General features: G+C 40.6%; 1 protein-coding gene across 9 annotated transcripts in view; it reads left to right on the top strand.

Annotated features, from left to right (window-relative positions):
- Positions 1-13322, top strand: part of bbs4 (Bardet-Biedl syndrome 4) — a 138096-nt gene that overhangs the window by 40387 nt on the left and 84387 nt on the right. The window contains exon 4 of one of the 9 annotated variants that reach the window (XM_059945876.1): positions 10252-10322. The exons of the other annotated variants lie outside the window; for them this stretch is intronic. The gene's annotated coding sequence lies outside the window, so the exon portion shown is untranslated. The remainder of the gene's footprint in view (positions 1-10251; positions 10323-13322) is intronic. 9 annotated transcript variants of the gene reach the window in all.

Genomic DNA, 13322 nt, shown 5'->3' with positions numbered 1-13322 from the left:
ATCTGGGCTGAGAAGTGTCAGATAGAGTTCAACCCAGATAAGTGTGAGGTGGTTCATTTTGGTAGGTCAAATATAGTATTAATGGTAAGACCCTCAGCAGTGTGGAGGATCAGAGGGATCTTGGGGTCCAAGTCCATAGGACACTCAAAGCTTCTGCGCAGGTTGACTGTGTGGTTAAGGCATACAGTGCATTGGCCTTCATCAACCATGGGATTGAGTTCAAGAGCCAAGAGGTAATGTTACAGCTATATAGGACCCTGGTCAGACCACAGAGTATAATGCTCAGTTCTGGTCACCTGACTACAGGAAGGATGTTGAAACTACATAAAGAGTGCAGAGGAAATTAAGGATGTTGCCTGGATTGGGGAGCATGAGTAATGGAAATAGGTTAAGTAAACGTGACCTTTTCTCTTTGGAGTGACAGAGGATGAGAGGTTACCTGATAGAGGTGTACAAGATGATGAGAGGTATTCATCGTGTGGATAGTCAGAGGCTTTAATCCAGGACTGAAATGGCTAACATGAGAGGGCACAGTTCTAAGGTGCTTGGAAGTAGGTACAGAGGGCATGTCAGAGGCAAGTTTTTTTTAATAAAATGCTTAGAGTGGAGAGTGCATGGAATGGGCTGCTGATGACGGTGGAGGCAGATACAGTATAGTCTTTTAAGAGACTCCTGGATGAGTACATGGAGCTTAGAAAAATAGAGGTCTATGGGTAACCTGAGGTAATTTCTAAAGTCCATACATATTCGGCATAGCAATGTGGGCCAAAGGGCTTGTAGTGTGCTGTAGGTTTTCTGTGTTTCTATGTTTCTAGTTCCAGTTTCCTGCATTCAACCTACATCTCTGAGCACCACTTGTACCTCTTAGTGTTTTTTAAATACTATTGTACCAGTGTCAACTACATCTTCTGGTAACTTGTTTCATATACTGAACACCCTTTTCATGAAAAAGTTACCTCATCAGGTCTGTTAAATCTTTCTCCTCTTACCCTAAATCTATGCCTCATGGTTTTGGACTCCCCTACCTTTGAAAAATTATTATTACCGTCCTCCTTATTTATGCCTCTCAGTTTTAAAGATTTATAAAAGGGCATTTTCCTAAGTTCTCCTTCATTCTCCTAAGTTCCAAGGACAAAAATGCTAGCCTGACCAACCTCTCCCTGTAACTCAGGTATAAATCCTTTGTGCTCTTTCTAGTTTACCATATCTTTGATCACATACAGGGTAACAAAAACTGTACACTATTACTCCACACATTAGTGTGGCCTCTCTAATGACATAAAACTGCAACAAAATGTCCCAGCTCCTATTTTCTGTGCCCTGATGCAGGCCAGTGTTTTTTCACCGCTCTAACTTGTGACACCACTTTAAACAAACTGTTCACTTATAGAATCAGATTTATTATAACTGATATGTGACATGAAATTTGTTAACTTAGCAGCAGTTCAATGCAATACATAACAAAGTAAATCAATTCAATATACATAATTGTTTTAAGAAAAATCCTTGCAAAAACAGTAATACTGTATATTAAAAGAAAAGTGAGGTAGTGTCAATGTCCATTTTGGAATAGGATGGCAGAGAGGAAGAAGCTGTTCCTGAATCATGTGCGCCTTCAGGCTTCTGTACCTCTTACCTGATGGTAACAATGAGAAAAGGGTGCTGGAGGTCCTTAAAAACGGATGCTGCTTTTCTGAGACAACTCCCTGAAGATGTCCTGGGTATTTTGTGGGCGAGTACCCAAGATGGAGCTGACTATGTTTACAACATTTTGCAGCTTCTTCCAGTCCTGTGCAGTAGCTCCTCCGTACTAGACAGTGAAACAGCCTGTCAGAATGCTCTCCATGGTACAACTATAGAAGTTTTTGAGTATATTTGTTGACATGCCAAATCTCTTTAAACTCGTAATAAAGTAGAGCCACTGTCTTGCCTTCTTTATAACTACATCAATATGTTGGGACCAGGTTAGATCCTCAGAGATCCTGACACCTAGGAACTTGAAGCTGCTCACTCTCTCCACTTCTGATCCCTATGAGGATTGGTATGTGCTTCTTCATCTTACCCTTCCTGAAGTCCACAATCAGCTCTTTCATCTTACTTACATTGAGTGCCAGGTTGTTGCTGTGGCACCATCCCACTAGTTCGCATATTTCAGTCCTGTACACCTTCCTGTCACCACCTGAGATTCTACCAGATGGTTGTATCATCAGTAAATTTATAGATGGTATTTGAGCTATGGTTAGCCACACAGTCTTGTGTATATAGAGAGCAGAGCAGTGGGCTAAGCACACACCATTGAGGTGCACCAGTGTTGATCATCAGCAAGGAGAATATGTTATCACCAATCCACACAGCCTGTGGTCTTCTGGTTAGGAAGTCGAGAATCCATTTGCAGAGGGAGGTACAGAGGCCAGGCAGATACAAACTCCAAAGTCCCTGTTCCTTTACAGCCCCTACCATTCATACCTGCATTCTTTTGACTTTCCAAATGCATCACTTCACACTTATGCATTGAAATTCAATTGCCATTCTTTGGCCCACATCCCTGACTAATCAAAGTTCCTTTGTAATCAATAACCTTCACTGTCAGTAACACCTCTAAATTTCATGTCATCCACAAACTTGCTGATCAATTCTAATCATTTATATAAATAATGAATAACAGGTGCCCCACATCAACACCTACAACACACCAGTAGTCACTGGCCTCCATTTCAAGAAACGACTTTCAACCACACCCCGTTTCCTAATTCGGAGTCAATTTTGAACCCACCTAACGAGCTGCTTGGGAACTCGCATTCCAGACCAGCCTACCATGAGAGCTTGTCAAAGTCCTTGCTAAAAATCCAAATAGACACTGCCCTATCCTTATCTACACTTTTGCTTGCTTCTTCAAAAAAAAAGAAAAAGAGGTTTGTCAAGAACAACTTCCCACACACAAAGCCATGCCGACAACTTCTAATCAGATTTTACCTATCCACATGCTGGTAGACCTTGTTCCTCAGAGTTCCCTCTGGTAATTTCCCACAGACTGACTGGCTTGGAGTTCCATGGCTTGAACTTGCAACCCTTTTTAAACAATGGATCAACATTAACCATCTTCCAGTCTTTAAGACCGTCACCAGAGGCTAATTATGAAGCAAAAATCTCTATAAAGGCAGCCATCATTTCCTCTCTACTTCCCACAAAGTCTGAGGATGCACTCGGGATTTATCTATCTGAAATATACTTTAAGGCTACAAGCAACTCCTCCATGATGCTATGAATGTCCTCCCTCCTCCTTGATATACGATTGTCCTCCAAAACATTTCCACTCATTTCCCTTGTCTCGTGACCTTGTCATGATTTCTCCTCAGTAAACACCAAAATAATGTATTCCCCTTGAAATAAATGCCAACATTACATTTGCCTTCTTTACCACAGACTCAACCTATAAATTAACCTTCTAGGAGTTTTGCACAAAGACTTCCAAGTCCCTTGGCACCTTTGGTGTTTGAACCTTCTCCCCATTTAGATTATAGTCCACACCATTGTTCCTTTTACCAAAATGCATTATCATTCATTTCCCAACACGATATTCCATCTGCCAATTTTCTGCCCATTCTTCCAATTTATCCAAGTCCTGCCGCAATCACATTGCTTCCACACCACTGCCTACCCCTCCACCCATCTTTGTATCATCTGCAAACTTTACCACAAAGCCATCAATTCCATTATCCTAATCACTGACAAACAATATGCAAAATAGCAGTCCCAATACTGATCCCAGAGGAACACCACTAGTCACCAGCAGCCAACCAGAATAGGCCCCTTTTATTTCCAGTAGCTGCTTCCAGCCTTTCAACTCTGCACTTTTCCTGTAATACCATAGAATTTTATCTTAAAGAGCCTCATGGCACCTTATCAAATGCCTTCTGAAAATCCAAGTAAATGACATCCACTGCCTCTCTGTCCACCTTGCTCGTTAATACCTTGAAGAACTCTTAACAGATTTGTCAAGCAATATTTCCCTTCAGATACCATGCTGACTTTGTCTTATTTTATCATTAGTCTCCAAGTCCCTCGAAACCTCATCCTTAATAGATTCCAACATTTTCCCAACCATTGGATTTAGGCTAACTAGCCTATAATTTCCTCTCTTTTCCCTTTCTCCCTTCTTAGAGAGTGGTCTGACATTTGCAATCTTCCAGTTCTCCAGGACCATGCCAGAATCAGGTGATTCTTGAAAAATAATGACCAATGCATCCGTTAACTCTTCAGCAACCTCTCTCAGGACTCTGGGATGTAGTCCATTTTGTCCAGTTGACTTATCCACCTTAAGATCTTTGAGTTTGCCCAACATTTTTTCCTTTAATCACAATGGCACTCATTCTCTTAACCTTGCCTGCCAGATCAATCTAATTTCCCTCTTTTGACCATAACACAACCCTGATTTTCTAAAGTCAACATATGCTTCCTTGGAGAGTTTCAATACCTCTTGTTGGCCGGGGTTCTCTAAACTTGCCAGGTTTACCCTTCACCCAAACAGGAACATGCTGCTCCTGGACAAATGGTATCACACTTAAAAGCCTCCACTTGCCATTTGTTTCTTTTCTTTCAAACAGGGACATCTATTACACTTCTGCTCAAACTTAATTGCCCCTAAATTAGCCATGCTTGAGTGTAGGGCCCTAATCTGTGGCTCTGACCTGTCTCTTTCCATCACTATCTTTTTTGTAATTTATTTTTTATTGAAGCTCAAACATTTCCATATGATGCATTTCAGATACTGTACAAATATATAATATTCATGCAAACAAGAAAATCTGCAGATGTTAGAAATTCAAGCAGCTCACACAAAATGCTGGTGGAACACAGCAGGCCAGGCAGCATCTATAGGAAGTACAGTCGATGTTTCAGGCTGAGACCCTTTGTCAGGACTAACTGAAAAGATAGTAAGAGATTTGAAAGTGGGAGGGGGAGGGGGAAATCCAAAATGATAGAAGACAGGAGGGGGAGGGGTGAAGTTAAAGAGCTGGAAAGGTGATTGGCAAAAGGGATACACAGCTGGAGAAGGGAAAGGATCATGGGACGGGAGGCCTAGGGAAAAAGTGGGAGAGGAGCACCAGAGGGAGATGGAGAACAGGCAAGGAGTGATTGTGAGGGGCAGAGAGAAAAAGGGGGGTTAATGAATAAATAAGGGATAGGGTAAGAAGGGGAGGAGGGGCATTAACAGAAGTTAGAGAAATCAATGTTCATGCCATCAGGTTGGAGGCTACCCAGACAGAATATAAGGTGTTGTTCCTCCAACCCGAGTGTGGCTTTATCTTGATAGCAGAGGAGGCCATGGATAGACATATCAGAATGAAAATGGGACGTGGAATTAAAATGTGTGGCCACTGGGAGATCCTGCTTTCTCTGGCGGACGGAGTGTAGGCATTAAGCAAAACGGCCTTCTATAGGTGAGACCCGACGTAGACTGGGAGACTGTTTCACTGAACACCTACAGTCTGTCCATCTTCCAATGGCCACACATTTTAATTCCACGTCCCATTCCCATTCTGATATGTCTATCCATTCTCTCCTCTACTGACAGCCTTCAGAGTATCCCGTAGAATGGGAGGTGAAACCTCTCCTTTATCATTGAATTCTAAGTAAATACCAATTTATTTTTTAATTTGTTCCTTAAAATAGGGATCATTGAGTAGATTTGAATTTAGTTTCAAAATAGTAATCTTTGGTTGTAGGTCAAAATCAACAGATAAATATATAGGTACATGGTCACTTACATCTATTGTCCCAATTCCACAGGCATTTATTTTGTCTTTATCTTTTCCAAATGTTATGAAATAGCATGTTCTTGTATATACAGAATGGGGGGGGGGGGCAGAATAATGTGTAATCCCTTCTGTCAGGGAAAGGTCCCTCCATATATCATTAGACCAACATCCTCAAAAAGTGTATTAACTTCCTTGTGTAAGGACTTTCATAGGTTTTTCTGTTGAAAGAGAATAACTTTGGTTGTAATTGTAAATTTAAGTCTCTCTCCCCCCCCCCATATATCGAGACCTTCTGCTTCTGTTACCATAATATTAGTAATCTAGAAGAAATTGATAACACTTCCTAATATCACTTCAACAGAGTAACTGAATTTCTGTCTATATTCCCCCTTACCAGAATATATCTGCCTTCATCTCCCATTTCAAATTCTTTTTCAAAATTTAGCTTGCTTGAGGTTAGAATAGCAACTCCTCTCCTATGTCATTTATATGAGAAAAGCAAATTAATGAAGCCCACTCTCTAGTTTTCCATGCTCATTATCACTTGAGTTTCCTGTAAATATACTACATAGGCTTGTTCTTTCTTCATTTTTGATAGAATTTTACTGTGTTTGATTGGGTTTAATAGCCTATTGACATTAAAAGAAATGAATTTTACTTTGTCCTTAGCCATGTGTATTTATCTGTCAGTATATCATTGAAATTTAGCAAAATAGAACATAATTAATCTACTCCCTGAACAAATAAGAACCAAGAAATGCAAATGAAAAAAGGTACCGAAGGTGTGATTCCAGGGCTGAGTCTCCAGTAGATGACTCGGGGTTGAGCTAGAGGAAACGTTTAGCCATGAAGGATAGCCTCTCCTACCTGTGAATTGAGGGCCCCCATTGCAATACCCATAAAAGTGAACAAATCTATGTCCATTACACAGAAGACTTCCCTGTGTATTCCTTCCATGTATATATTCTCATTTAGGTGGGGAAAAAGGAGTGTATGAATAAAAAAATAAAATAATTGAGCAATAAAATCCACATTATGTACTTCTTGAGATATGTATAGCACCATCTATTTTTGCTTCTGTTTAGCTTATCAATACTTTTGAAATCAGACCTTCTGGAAGGGGTGATAGCTGCTCAGCCAGGCTTTCCCTCGGTTTGATCACGTTAACAGATTAACAGGCAACCTTCTGTCCTTTATGTCTGCAGTCGCCTTTTCCACTGTCTGATACAACTGCATCCCGTCTTCATATAACACTCAGTTTAGCAGGGTCCGGAGTCTTTCCTTTAATACTCGCGTCGCTTCCGAATATTCCTTACGTTTCTGCAGGACTGCTGGGGGGAGTAATTTTGATCAAAATATATCAATTTCCCATTTAAAAATACCTTCTTTCCCCAGGCCTTGCATCAAAACTCTGCTTTGGTTTTGTACTGAAGGAACCTGATTACTATTGACCGTGGCTTATCAGAAGGCCTCGGGACGAGCGCGCGGTGTGCTCTCTCAATGAGAACTGCCATGGTTGGGGAAACTCCAGTGTGTCCTGTAGCAAGTTTTCTAAAATTCTACCATAGACAACCCCTCTGCTCCTTTAGGAACATCATATATCCTAATATTCTTTCGTCGTGACCTTCCTTCTTGGTCAAGTAATTTATTTTCTTGTTGATTTAACACTATCATCTTACTTAGCATCCATTCCACATTTTGAACACGATCTTCCACCTTGTCAATTTGTGTCTCTACCACCGCTATTTTTTGATTAACATTGGTGAGCTCTGACTTGATATCATTTAGTTGCTGTTTTATGTCTTTTTGGAATTCCCGTATCTCTTCCAGACTTTTTATTAAATTTGCCGCTTCGCCTGAACGAGTCCCAGCATCAGCCTCGCAACCACACACACGTGTAGGAGAGCCGCTTGCTGCACTCCCCTCGTCCACAGGCTCCACAGCAGCGCTTTTTAAAATCTCCAGTCCTTTCCCCATTCTTGCCCCTCTTACCAGTTCAGATATTTTCGAGGGATCTAGTATTTGGCAGATTAAAGGGGAGCTATTGTTTTAGGCTGCCATTCTGAACGATGACGTTACCAGACTCACCCCATCACTATCTTAAATCTACCCAAAACATACAGTAGCACCTCACACTTGTCAATATTTAATTCCAACTGCGAATATTCTCCCCAACTTTCCATCTGATCTATTTCTTTTTGTCAGCTTCAACAACCTTCCTCTTCATCTGTGGCACTACCAAACTTCGTGGCATCCACATCGTTTAAAGTGTACCTCCCGTTTGAATCTATCATTCTTTCTTCAAACCTTTCCAGCCTTGCAACCCTCCCAGTTCTCTGCATATTGGACCATAAGAGCAGAAGTAGGCCATTTGGCCATAACTTTTGACAGTCTGATTAATCAATGTATCAACCTCCACCTTAAATATACCTTATGATTTGGCCTACACAGCCATTTCTGGCAAAGAATTCCACAGATTCACTACCATCTGGCTAAAAAAAAAATCATCTTATTCTAAATAGATATCCCTCAGTTCTGAGGCATTGCCCTTGGGTCCTAGACTCTCCCACTATTGGAAACATTCTCCCCACCTCCATTCTATCCATACCTTTCAATATTCAATTGGTTTCAATGCATTCCCCCCTCATTCTTCTAAATTCCAGTGAGTACAGGCCCAGAGACATCCAACACTCAAGTGTTAACCCTTTTATTCTTGGGATCATTCATGTGGACTTCCTCTGGACTTTCCAATGCAGCATATCCTTTCTTAGATAAGGGGCTCAAAGCTGCTCTAATACTCCCAAGTGTGGTCTGACTGATGTCTTCGTATTACATCCGTGCTTTTGTATTCTAGTTCTTTTGAAATGAATGCTAACATTGCATTTGCCTTCCTTACCACTGACTCAACCTGCAAATTTACATGCATGAGGACACCCAGATCCCTCCGTACCCGTACCGAAGTGCTCGACCATGAACTTTCCTCATTATGTTCCATCTGCCACTTCTTTGCCCATTCCCCCATTCCATTTAAGTCCTTCGGTTGATACCCTGTAACCTTAACACTACCTGCTCTTCATTGACGTACAATGTAAAAAGTGGTCCCAACATTGACTCCTGCAACACATCTCTAGTGAGAGGCAGCCAACCAGAAAAAAACTATTCCAACTCTTTGCCTCCTGCCAGTCACTCTCTTAATACCATGGGGTCTTATTTTGTTAGGCATCCTCATGTGTGGCATCTTGTCAAAGGCCTTCTTGAAAATCCAAATAAATATCTACTAACTCATTTGACTATTTTGCTTGTTATTTTCTGAAAGAATTCCAACAAATTTATCAGGCAAGGTTTCCATTTTAGAGAACCATGCTGACTTTGGTTTATTTTAACATGTACCTCCAAGTATCCCAAATCCTCACCTTTATTAATGGACTCCCAACATCTTTCCTACTACTGAAGTCAGGCTAATTGGCCTATTAATTCCTTTCTTTGGCTACAATTCAAGTTTAATTAGCATTCAACCATACACAAATACCCATGAATACAGCAAACGAAACACTTTCTCCAGGGCCAAGGTGCAAAATGCAATACCAACAGTCATACATAGCAAAAGGCACATATAATATATATATATATATATATATACACAAGATAGCAAGCACATATCAGATATCAGTAAAATACAGGCACACAAAAAAATTGCCTCCCTCCCTTCTTAGAGAGTGGAGTGCAATTTTCCAGTATTCAGGAACCATTCCAGAATCTATTGATTCTTGAAAGATCAAGACTCCACAATCTCTTCAGCTACCTTTTCAGAGTCCCGGGGTGTAGTCCATCTGGTCCTAGTGACTAATCTACCTTCAGACTTCTCAGCTTCCAGAGCACTTTCTCCCTAGGAAAACTATCAACACTCAGTTCTTCCCCCTTACACTCACATTTCTGGCATTCTGCTGGTTTCAGTGAAAACTGACAAAATACTTAGAGAGTTCACCCACCATTTCTGTGTCATCCCCATTGCTACCTCTCCAGTGTCATTTTCCAGTAACCCAATAATCCACTCTTATCTCTTACTTCTTGTATATCTAAAAAAACTTATATTATTGGCTAGCTTACCTACAGTACATATTTCATCTCGTCTCTCTGTGGCTTTTTTTTTTAAGTTTCCTGTTGGTTTTTAAAAGCTTCATAATCCTCTTGCTTCCCACTAATTTTTGCTATGTTATATGTCCTCTTTTTTGCTTTTAAGCTGTCTGACTTCCCTTGTCAGCCGTGGTTGCCTTATCCCCCCCCCCCCCCCTTAGAATACTTTTTCAACTTTGGGATGCATCTTTCCTGCACCTTCCAAATTGCTCTCAGAAACTCAAGCCATTACTGTTCTGTCATCATCCCTGCTTATGTCACCTTCCAATCAACTTTGGCCAGCTCCTCTCTCATATCTCTATAATTCCCATTGTTGCAACTGTAATACTGATATCTGATTTTAGCTTTTCCTTCTCAGATTACAGGGTGAATTCTATCATCACTGGCTCCTAAGGGTTCCTTCACCTTAAGCTTCCTAATCAAATTCAGGTAATTACTTAACACTCAGTCTAGGATTGCCTTTCTCCGAGTATGCTCAACCACAAGCTGCTCTAGAAAGTCATCTCATAGGCATCCTAAAAATTCCCTTTTGGCATTCAGCACTAACCTGATTTTCCCAATCTACCTGCATGTTGAAATTCCCCATATTTATCACAACATTGCCCTTTTTATATGCTTTTTCTATGTCGCATTGTAATTTGTAGCCTACATTCTGGCTACTGTTCAGAGGGCTGTAAATAAATCCCATTAAAGTCTATTTACCCTTGCAGTTTCTTAACTCTCTCCACAAGAATTCTATATCTTCTGACCCTATGTCACTTCTTTCTAAGGATTTGATTCAATTATTTTTTTTTAAACCAACAGAGCCATCCCACTGCTCCCCTCCCCCCCACCTACCTACCTGCCTGACCTTGCAATACAATGTGAATCTTTGGATGTTAAGCTCACAATTATGATCCTCTTACAGCCATGACTCAGTGATGAGTGATGCCTGCAACGTCATACCTGACGATCTTTAACTTTTGGAAAAAACTTGGAAAATGTCTAGCCTCAGGTGGTTGATGGTTGTCTTGAGTTGTTCTGATTTTGGCAGTCCATTTGCAAACATTTTGTCACCATACGAAGAGACATTAGCAGTGCACTGTTCATTTGTGCTGTGCTCTCCAAATTTTTGGCTTTTATATACTTATCATTACGGTTGTCATTACAGAAACTCAGTTGTGATGTAGAGAGGATGTCTCACTGCTGATTTGTTGCTTCAGAACCTGCAAAACTCACTAAAAACAAGCTTTGGAGAATAAAGACAAATGATGCTGACATTGTGCAATTCTACAGCCTTCCAAATGTTCATAAAGCAGGAACAGACATATGTCCAATTGTATCATTACTGAGTTTCTCCACTTACAACTTAGCGTGAGAACTGTGGTGGCATCTTCGATATCTAATAGTGGGATATTCACACTCAGTTTCTGAACAACATCTGCATAGATGTCAAAACAATATTCTCTTTTGATGTCAATTCTGTTTACCTTAGTCTAGCCAAAAACTCAAATAGAACTACACCCTAATGAAGAACCAAACAATGGGAAACTAAAGATGGCACATGTACTGTAAACTGGGTGAAATCTGTTTATATACTGACTAAATTTAATAGCATGCTTTACAAACAGCTAAAAGGGACACCAATGGGTCTGCCCATCTCCGGGTTCAGAGCGGCAGCCATCATGCAAATGTTAGGAAAGACAATGTTGCCAATTATAAACCCTAAAGTTTGGGTGCATTACATTGCTGTTGTAAAATGTTGTTGTAAATACCTGTGTTGTAAAACGCAGTGAAATTGAAAGAACTTATAAACTAATCAAAGATGTGTTCAATGATATTAAGTTTACGATGGAAAAAGAAACAGAGGGGAGATTGACTTTCTTAGATGTGCTTGCCAGTAGAAATACAGACAGCAGTTTAAAAACATCCATTTATTGTAAGGGATCACATACAGATCAGATCCTAAACTATCACAGTAACCACCCAAATGCTTAACAAGAGGAGCTGTATCAAAATTTTGTTCTGAAGAGTGGAGTCACACTGCAGCATAGCAGAACTAAAGAATAAATAGAAATACCTCTTCAACATATTCGCATGAAACAGATACTCACGTAACTTAATACAAAGATGCTTACAAGGTTGATAATGTACCAACCAAAAAGCAACCAAATAGGTTGTCCTTCCATAAATTTGAAATGTTTCAGAAATGACAGCCCAACTGCTCCAAAAACATAGAATTTTGATTGCACATAAACCTACAGCAACATTGAGGAGTACTCTACAAACCTAAAGAACAAACCAAGCTATTGGGTAAGACCAGCATGGTCTACATAATCCACTGTAGGGACTGCAGCAAATGTTATATCAGCCAACCTCAAAACTATCCACAAGGATCCATGAACATTGACTAGCTGTAAAACAACATGACCAGCTCTCCCTAGTCTCATGAAGATCAAGCAAGACACAAATGCAACTGGACATCAGTGAAAGTCGTGGTGCAAGTAAACATGCAGCATGCAAGAGAATTCCTAGAAGTATGGTTTTCTGCAAATAACTCTTCAGTTTGCCACATAGCCAGTGATGAGAACCTCTTATTGTGATGGAAATGAGAAAGATTCTTTGGGTCTCAAAGGCAAGAGCTCTGGACACAGTGCTAATAATGAATTTATTTACAAGGGAAGAAAAAGCTTGGGAACAACAGAAGTAATTACAATACTCACACAAACACACTTAGAATAGAACACACTTAACATGGGAAAAGTTGGGTCAGCAGTACAAGACACCAGAAAACAGTGTAGGGACAGAGTAGAAGTACACATACAAGCAAGGGAAAAGTAACTACAATACTTGCCAACCCTTGACTATTGGCAGACATGGCCCTTTGCTGAAGGGACAACAATAAACACTCCCACAACCCGATTCAATGCACACCTTACCATGTGTCTTCAGCCTAGAGTGAAGCAGGGTGGTCCCTCAAGAATGGCAAAAAGAGAGTGAAGCAAGTACATGCAGCACCCTTTATAGGTCAGGGGGCTGGAGGGTCCAGCCCAGGTGATTCACCAGGGGGCCAACAGCTTGGTGCTAGATGGGTTAATCCAATTAAGGTGGCCAATGGTTAAGTGTGCATTGATTAGTTGGGAGGGACGAAATGTTGACTGGCAGGTGGTGTGACTTCCAACCAGGTGAGGGCAGTGCTGTCACATGACAGGCACAGCTGTCTGGATATACCTCTCTTTCACTGATTAGAGTTTCCATGCATCATAATTGAGTTTCCATAATGACCAATCAACTGATTGATAAGTATATAAAAGCCAAGCATTTGAAGGATGCTCTGCAAGTGAAGAGCACACTGATAATGTTTGCTTGTATGGTGATGAAATGTTTGTAAGTGAATTGCCAAGATTGTAGAACAATGCAACCCAACCATTCTCTAATTATATTTCTGGC

This window comes from Hypanus sabinus, chromosome 21 (genome assembly GCF_030144855.1).
Source record: "Hypanus sabinus isolate sHypSab1 chromosome 21, sHypSab1.hap1, whole genome shotgun sequence".
Classification (NCBI taxonomy): Eukaryota; Metazoa; Chordata; class Chondrichthyes; order Myliobatiformes; family Dasyatidae; genus Hypanus; species Hypanus sabinus.
The sequence above is the reverse complement of the archived record's forward strand: the minus strand, read 5'-3'. Positions and strand labels throughout refer to the sequence as shown.